Source organism: Scylla paramamosain, chromosome 43 (genome assembly GCF_035594125.1).
Source record: "Scylla paramamosain isolate STU-SP2022 chromosome 43, ASM3559412v1, whole genome shotgun sequence".
Classification (NCBI taxonomy): Eukaryota; Metazoa; Arthropoda; class Malacostraca; order Decapoda; family Portunidae; genus Scylla; species Scylla paramamosain.
Window position 1 is genome coordinate 10,569,476 of NC_087193.1, and position 9,182 is coordinate 10,578,657.

The window sequence follows — 9,182 nt, forward strand, 5'->3', positions numbered from 1 at the left end:
TTACCTGGGCAACATCAGGTGACAGGGAGGAAAACACAAGATAGAGTACGAGACCTGAATACCTGCCACACAATAATTAATCACTCAGGTGTCCGCCCCAGGTAAGTACTCTCTCTCTCTCTCTCTCTCTCTCTCTCTCTCTCTCTCTCTCTCTCTCTCTCTCTCTTGTAGATGTTTGTTAGAAAAATATAATAAACTTAATATTTTTTTGGTTATTGATTGGTTTTAAGATGTATTTCTTATTTCCTGCCTTTTTTCTTATTTTTTTTCTTTTTTTCATTTATTCTCCTCTTTACCTTCTCTTCTTCGAAATTTTATCATCCTTTCTTTCCTTTATCAGGTTTTTTTTTCTCTCCTTCCATTTTCGGTTTCTTCGTTTTCATTCCTTCTTCCTTCCTCCTGTTCTTCTCTTTCTTTCGTATTTCGTTTCAATTTCTACAAGGCTTCTCTTCCTTTCCCTTTTCCCTTTTTTATTAATTTTCCTCTTTTCTTCATTTATCATCTCCCATCCCCTACTTGTCATATTTTTCCATTCTTTCTTCCTTCTTTCCTTTCTTTTTTTCTTCATCTTTATTCTCTTAATTCTCCATCATCCATTATCCTTCTTCCCTCCCTTCCTCCCTCTTCCCTTCTTTTATCACCTCTCCTTCTTCCTTCCTTCATATCCTTTATTCCCTACTTCCCTTTTCACCCACTTCCTTTCTATCCTCCCTGCCTCTTCCCTTCTTCTATCACGTCTTCTTCCTTCCTTCCTTCGTATTACTTCTCTCTTTCCTTCATTCACTCATGACCCACTTCTCTCCTTTTCTCCTTGTCTCTTCCCTTCTTCTATCACCTCTCTTTCCTTCCTTCCTTTGTACCTCTTCCTTCCTTCCTCCAGTCCCTCCTCACCCACTTCCCTCCCTCCCTCCCTCCCTCAGCGCGTGTCATGTAACCAACTATCTAGAAATCGAGTTATAATTTTCAATTTAAATACAGTGATAAATTAGGTAGCGATCGTCTCTTGTTTGGGTGATGCATGAGTGGGCAGGTGGAGGCTGGGGAGGAGGAGGAGGAGGAGGAGGAGGAGGAGGAGGAGGAGGAGGAGGAGGAGAGGGGAAGTGATGTGACGGTACGAGAGAGAGAGAGAGAGAGAGAGAGAGAGAGAGAGAGAGAGAGAGAGAGAGAGAGAGAGAGAGAGAGAGAGAAAAGCAGGACAGGTGAGACAGGTGATGACGGAAGGAGGGAAATAAGGAAGGAAGGAAAGAAGGAAGGAAGGAAGAGGACATGAAGGAAGAATGAGAACGAGTGAGAGAAGGAAAGAAAAAGACGAAGACTGAGAAAGGAGGGAGGGAGGGAGAGAGGGAGGGAGGGAGGAAGGGAGGAAGGGAGGTAAGGCGATGAAATGAGGGAGAAAGATAGTTTTAGTGAACTGATTGGATGAGGGAACGAAGGAGGGAGGGGAGGAGGTAGGCAGGGAAGGAGGAATGAAGGAAATGAAGGTAAGGAAGAAGGCGTGAAGGTCATATGGTGCACAGGTGAAGGAAAGATCAAGATTCAAGGCTACTAGTGCGCAGTGCCGCTGTGTTCATCTCTGTCTCCTTCTTTATTTCTTTATCCATATTTTATCTTTTCTTTTTATTTGTTTATTTTATGTTTTGCCTATTAGCTTCATTTTTCAACTTATTTATCTATCTATGAGTGTTTATTTAGTAATTTTCCTATTTATACTATTTGCTTATATATATATATATATATATATATATATATATATATATATATATATATATATATATATATATATATATATATATATATATATATATATATATATATATATATATATATATATATATATATATATATATATATATATATATCAATTTATTTATTTACCTATTCTATTCTCTCCATTTATCTTATTTATTTTCTATTTTACTTTTTTGCTTATGTGATGTTCAAGTGAAGGAATGAAGATCTCAGGAAAAAAGAAAAACGAAGGAGAGATGAGAGATTTAAGTGAAGGAATGAAGGAAGGAAGACTTGAACGATACAATGATAAATGAAGAGAGAAGCACGAAGGAATGAAGGAATGAAATATATGAAGGATGTAACAAACAAAAAAAGTAAAAACAGAGCAACAGGTAAAGGAAAAATGCTCCACTGTTTACCTCCTCCACTTCTCTACCTTCCTTTCCTCCTCCAGCTCTCTGTCCCCCTTACCAACACCTCCTCCCTTCTCCTTCCTCTCAGTATCAGCATGAGGGAGGAAAGGTGAAGTATGAACAGGCGTATCTCATCCCACAACGCCTAATACGAACCTTTTACGAGGGACTTTTTTGTGCTGAATTAAAGGACAGTCTCAGCTCCGGTAGTGTCTCGTCCCCGGCGTACGATAACATCAGATGCGGCGACCCGGCAGCGTGTATCCCTCCATGCCGCTACACCAGCACACTTTAGTTCCTACGTCCCGCCGCCTCAAGGCCTGATTTTAACGTGCAGGATGTGAGACACGGCCTTAAGTTTGTGCTTGTGCCTCATAGTAATTACTGGGCAGGATAAACAAGGCTGTAATTGATAGGAATCTGATGTACTGTACACTGCGCGCCAAGCTGCTGCCAGGCGTGAGTGTAGTACCTTCACCACCAGAGAGAAGGCTAGGCGACCCCGCGCTGCCTGGCGTAGTGTGTGTTTGAGAGTGATTATAGTGAAGATGATAAGGGTGATAATAATACTTTCTTTCCTTTCCTTTACTCTTCTTTTCTTTCCTTTCGTTCGTTCTTTTTTTGTTTTCTTTTCTGTCTTGTTTACCTGTTTTTTTTCTTCTTCTTCTTTTTTATGTAGGAGAAACTGGCCAAGGGCAACAAAAACCAAGTAAAAAAAAAGAAAAAAAAAAGCCCACTGAGATGCCAGTCCCAGAAAAGGGTCCAAAGCGGTAGTCAAAAACTGAAGGATAAGTGTCTTGAAACCTCCCTCTTGTAGGAATTCAAGTCATAGGAAGGTGGAAATACAGAAGCAGGCAGGAAGTTTCAGAGTTTACCAGAGAAAGGGATGAATGATTAAGAATACTGGTTAACTCTTGCATTAGAGAGGTGGATTTGGTTCAGATCTTTCACCCATTCTTTATTTTCCTTTTTTTTTATGTTTACTTGTATTTTTCTGTTTTCTTCACGTTTATTTTCCATCACTGAGTTTTCGTTTTTTAATTTTTTTTTATTTTATCTCTTACTTCCCCGTTTTTCCTTTTCCTATTTTGTTTATCCCCGTTTTCTTTCCTTTCCTTCCTATATTTTCCTTCTCATTTAGACTTTCTTTCCTTTTCACATCACTAGTCCTCCTTCACATTATTTCTTTTCAATAATATTCTTTCTTTCCTTCATTCCTTCTGACCTTTCGTTCTTCTCAACTTTCTTATTCCTCCTTCGTATATCAAACCTTTCTTGCTATTTCCATTGATCTGTACGTTCTCATAATTCCTGCCTTTCTTCCTTCCTTCCATTCCGTTTCCTTCTTTCCTCTTTCCTTCCTTCTTTCTTCTCAACTTTCTTATTCCTCTTTCGTATATCAAATCCTTAAAATTTTCACTTATCTATACGTCGTCATAATTCCTGCCTTTCTTCCTTCCTTCCATTCTCTTTCCTTCTTCCTTCTTTCCTCCTTCCTTCCTTCCTTCCTTCCTTCCTTCCTTCCTTTCTTCCTCCTTTCTTTCCTTCTTATATCAAATCATCATCAATTTTTGTTTATCTATACGTACCCATACTCGTTCCTTGCTTCCATTCTCTTCCTCCTCCTCCTCTTCCTCCTCCTCCTCCTCCTCCTCCTCCTCCTCCTCCTCCTCCTGCTCTATTCTTCCTTCTCAGGTTTCAATAATCGCGAGTTCACAAGACGAAATCAAATTGAATCCTACCTCACTGGGAGAAGCGAGATGGAGGAGGAGGAGGAGGAGGAGGAGGAGGAGGAGGAGGAGGAGGAGGAAGATAAGTGACGTAAAGGTGTATTGATGGAAAAGAAGTAAAGGAGAAATAAAAAAAAAAAAACGAATAGTACAGAAGGAGGAGGAGGAGGAGGAAGAATAGAAAGTAGAAGAAGAAGAAGAAGAAGAAGTAGTAGTACTAGTAGTATTAACAGTAGAATAAGAACAAGAACAAGAACAAGAACAAAAGCAAGAAGAAAAGAACAAGGAAACGAGAATAAAAATACGAACAAGAGTAAGAACAGGAACAAAAGGAATAACAACAAGAGCAAGGATAGCAAACACAAGAGAACACAACACAAAAACAAGAAGAAGAGGAATAGAGGTAAAAAAATAAGCAAAAACAATGAACAACAGACAAAACAAGATGACGAAGATGAATAAAATAAATAATAAGCAGAGAAGGAGAATTGGAGAAAGGGAAGATGAAGAAGAAGGAAAAGAAGACAACGAATACAAATAAAGAGGGAAAGAGAGACAGATCAAAGAAAAACAGAAAAGAGGAAAAGAGAGAGACATGAAGGAGGAAAAAACAAGGAAGATGATATGGAGGAGGAGGAGGAAGACGAGGAGGTAAAGAAAAAAACTGGAGGAGAAAGAGAAGGAGGATTGATCGAAATCACTGTTTGTTTACGGTTGGGTCCCGCTGTCGTACATTCCTTTTTAAGTTGTCGTACACGCGATGAATTGTGCGAGTCCGGTCTCTCTCTCTCTCTCTCTCTCTCTCTCTCTCTCTCTCTCTCTGAACGAGTAACAAAAAAAAAGTCTCACGTGGATTAACAACAACAACAACAACAACAACAACAACGGCAATAACAACAACAACAACAACAACAACAACGGCAATAACAACAACAACAACAACAACAACAACGGCAATAACAACAACAACAACAACAACAACAACAACAACAACGGCAATAACAACAACAACAACAACAACAACAACAACAACAACAACAACGGCAATAACAACTCTGAATTACGCTAAAAACTCTAGAATCTGTCAAAAAGTAAATATATAAAACAAATATAAAGAGAAATATAAAATAAAAATAAACAAAGCGATATTTTAAGCCAGATATAACGAACTACTGTCAATAATAACAGTAGTAGTAGTAGTAGTAGTAGTAGTAGTAGTAGTAGTAGTAGTAGTAGTAGTAGTAGTAGTAGTAATAGTAGTAGTAATCCATCTTTCTTTTATCTATCTTTCTGTCTTCTTCCTATCTATCTATCTATCTATCTATTTAAATATCTTCCTCATCTCCATTTACACTGTTATCTCCTTTCTATCTATTTATCTATTTACGCTTCTATCTCCCTTCTATCTATCTACACCTTTATTCACTGTCTAACTCTGTCTACCTCTTTTCTAATCTACGCATTTATTTGTCATTTCTTTCCTACTTACTTCAATCTATTTGCTTCCTATCTCCCTTCGCCTTTATTAACTATCCTCTCCTATCTACCTATCCCTATTATCTCTCTCCTGTCTCCTCTACTGTCTATCGTGAGCAGCGGCGAGGCGTCCCATCGAAGGAATAGGGGCACAAATTTCATCAGGCAGTGTCTATGTGGAAGATTACGAGTTGGCGCAGTACAATCTCCATCCGGGGATTAAGCTTTATGGTGTCGCCTTAGTACCGGGGACCCAGACAACCTACCTGATTAATGGTACTGTCTCGAGTGCGGGAGGGTCGCCTGCTGGTGGTGGTGGTGGTGTTATTGTTGTTGTTGTGGTAGTGGTAGTAGTAGTAGTAGTAGTAGTAGTAGTAGTAGTAGTAGTAGTAGTAGTAGTAGTAGTAGTAGTAGTGGTAGTAGTTGTTGTTGTTGTTGTTGTAGCAGAAATAGTAACCATTAAACAGGTAAGGTTAACAGCACTAGTACCTGTGTGAATGCTGTACCACTAATGAGGATAATAATTCCAGATATAGTTACTTAACCAATAAAACCACCACCACCACCACCACCACCACCAGCGAGAGACTGCCTAGCATACCAATAGCAGTAGAAGCAGTAGTAGCAACATCTCAGTACTAAATCACACGCTACCATCACCACCACAACCACCACGAGTAGCAGAAACGGCACGAATGGTGGTAGGAATAGTGGTGGCTGGTACAGTGAGGTACAAAGGGTAACTACCATAACACTACCACTATTTCCAGCTACCACAATCGTCCAGGAACCAATAATGAGGTATTTTCTCTAAACGCCAATTAATTTCTTTTAAAAGGAGAACAGAAGAGAGATGTTCTTTGTTACAGAGAGAGAGAGAGAGAGAGAGAGAGAGAGAGAGAGAGAGAGAGAGAGAGAGAGAGAGAGAGAGAGAGAGAGAGAGAGATCAGGACAAAAAATACAAAATAGAGGTAAATTGATTTTTTTTCACTCTTTTCATGCCTTACCTCGAAAAATGGCTGAGATAATGACCAACTCTCTCTCTCTCTCTCTCTCTCTCTCTCTCTCTCTCTCTCTCTCTCTCTCTCTCTCTCTCTCTCTCTCTCTCCATGGAAGAAATTACATAGTCGCTTTTCAGATAATGGGATCTATCTACTTCCCTCCCTCCTTTCCCTCCTCTCCTCTCCCTCCTTTCCTCTCCCCCTCTCCCTCTCTTCCCTCTTTCGCTCCCTCCCAACCTACTTTAAAAACAAATTGAGAGGGAGTGTGATGAAGAGTGATTAACTTTTACATTTGTTGCTTCTCTCCCTTTCTCTCCATTCCTCTCCTCTCTCTCTCTCTCCTTTCCCCTCCTCTCTCTCCTCTCCCTTTCTCTCCTTCCCTTCTCTCTTCCATCCCTTTTTTTTTTATTTATTGCCTTTTATTTTTGACCATTTTGTTGATTACACGGTGGGGTGTGTGTGTGTGTGTGTGTGTGTGTGTGTGTGTGTGTGTGTGTGTGTGTGTGTGTGTGTGTGTGTGTGTGTGTCCTGTGGTTTCGAAATGATGTGTAACTGATTAAGTGTTGACACATTAACATAAGGTCATCATTAGAGAGAGAGAGAGAGAGAGAGAGAGAGAGAGAGAGAGAGAGAGAGAGAGAGAGAGTCATTCTTAAGGGATATTTTAACCAAAGCCATGAAAATTTATATAGGAAACTTTTGGAACACTGCCTATGAGAGAGAGAGAGAGAGAGAGAGAGAGAGAGAGAGAGAGAGAGAGAGAGAGAGAGAGAGAGAGAGAGAGAGAGAGAGAGAGGATTAGTGTCCGGAGGGAAGGAGAGAGTAATCAAGTGTATGTCAGGCTTACGGAGGAAGAAGAGGAGGAGGAGGAGGAGGAGGAGGAGGAGGAGGAGGAGGAGGAGGAGGAGGAGGAGAAGGAACAAAAGTAATAAGAAAGAGAGAAGTAGATAACTAAGGATTGGTAATTTAAACCAGAACCTTCTGAATGAGAGAGAGAGAGAGAGAGAGAGAGAGAGAGAGAGAGAGAGAGAGAGAGAGAGAGAGAGAGAGAGAGAGAGAGAGAGAGAATAAAAAAACTCAAATACACTTCAATAATTGGACAAAATGATAATGAAAATAAAAAAAAGTAAAATAAAAAAAGCAGTAAGCGAATAAGAGAAACAGAAAAGAAAGAGAAGAACGAAAGAGAAATAAAGGAAAGGAGGAAGAAATGCATGACGTAAATACGGGATAAAAAAAGGAGAAAGAGCAAAAAAAGAAGAATACAAATAACAAAAATAAAATAAGAAAGGAGAAAAGATGAAAGAATGATGAAGGAGCGAAGGAAAAAGAAGGACAAAGGAAATGAAGTGCCAAAAGAAGAAGAAGAAGAGAGGAAGGAGAGGAAGCAGTAGGAGGGAAAGAAGAATGGGAGAAGGAAAGAAGGAAAGGAAGAAGTAGAGAAAGTAGGGAAAAAATAGAGAAAGAAGGAAGAGAGGAAGGATGGATGAAGGAGAAAGAGGAGAAAGGAGGAAAACGAGAAAAGGAAAGGAGAGAAGGAGTGAAAGAGGAAGGAAAGGAAGGAGAGAGAGATTTAAGGAGAGAGAAGAGAGCAAGAAAAAGAAAACCATTAGGAGGAAAGAAGAGAAGGAAGAGGAATGGAGAAAAGGAAGGAGAGAAAGCAAGAGAGAATGAATAAGGAATAAAACAAAGGAGAGAGAATAAAAGAATAACAAAGAGAGAAGCATTACGAGAAAAGGAGAGGAGGAAGAGGAATGGAGGAAAGGAAGGAGAGAAGGAGAAAAGGAGGGAGGGAAGGAGGGAAAAGAAATAGAGATAATCATAATAACTTGGCAGGAGACCAGGGGGAACTAAGCTTTTCCTCATTTTATTTTATAGCGAAGAAAACGAAGGACAGCGAAGGAGAAAGAGAAGGAAACACACGTCTTAATATATTCCTTCTTCTTCTTCCTCCTCCTCCTCCTCCTCCTCCTCCTCCTCCTCCTCCTCCTCTTCCTCTTATTCGTACTCTCATTCATCTTCTCATCTTTCTGTCCCTTCTCATTTCTTACATTTTTCTTCCTCCTCTTCCTCCGCCTCCTCCTCTTCCTCCATCTTCTCCTCCTCCTCCTCTTCTGCCTCCTCTTCCTTCTCATACTCTAACTCATTCATCTTTTCATCTTTCTTTCTATTCCTTCTCATTTTCGTAATTCCTCCTCTTCCTCCCACTCCTTCTCCTCCTCTTCCTTCTCCTCTTCAAATTCCTTCTCCTCTTATTCATACTTTAATTCATTTTTTCCCTCTCTGCTTTTTCTCCTTTCTCACTTTCTCTTACTATCCTCCTCTTCCTCCTCCTCCTCCTCCTCCTCCTCCTCCTCCTCCTCCTCCTCTTGGTAATCGAATCCTTCACGAATCCTTCAGTTCACCTCCTACGTTAGCAATAATCTCCCTGAAGAACTCCTTCAGCCAATCACAGACTTTCTTACATCGCCACGTCTAGCTTAGGACCAATCAGCAACTCCCTGGCGCTGTCCATCCTGGGAAGGCTTCTGGGAGGCGTTCATCCTGGAAATAGAAAGAACAGTGTTTAATAATAGCTGAGTAATAGAGGTGGTGGTGGTGGCGGTGGTGGTGGTGCAGTGTGGTAGTAGTAGTAGTAGTAGTAGTAGTAGTAGTAGTAGTAGTGCCTCAGTTCTGAATATAATGGTTAATGGAGCTAACAGTAATTCCTTAATCAAATGGAAACTAATACAAGGGAAAGAGAGAAGGGAAAAAAATGGGAAGGAAAAACGTGTATCTTGGTCGTTTAGGAAGGTAGAGGAAGTGGAGGGGAAGATATTGGACAGAGAGAG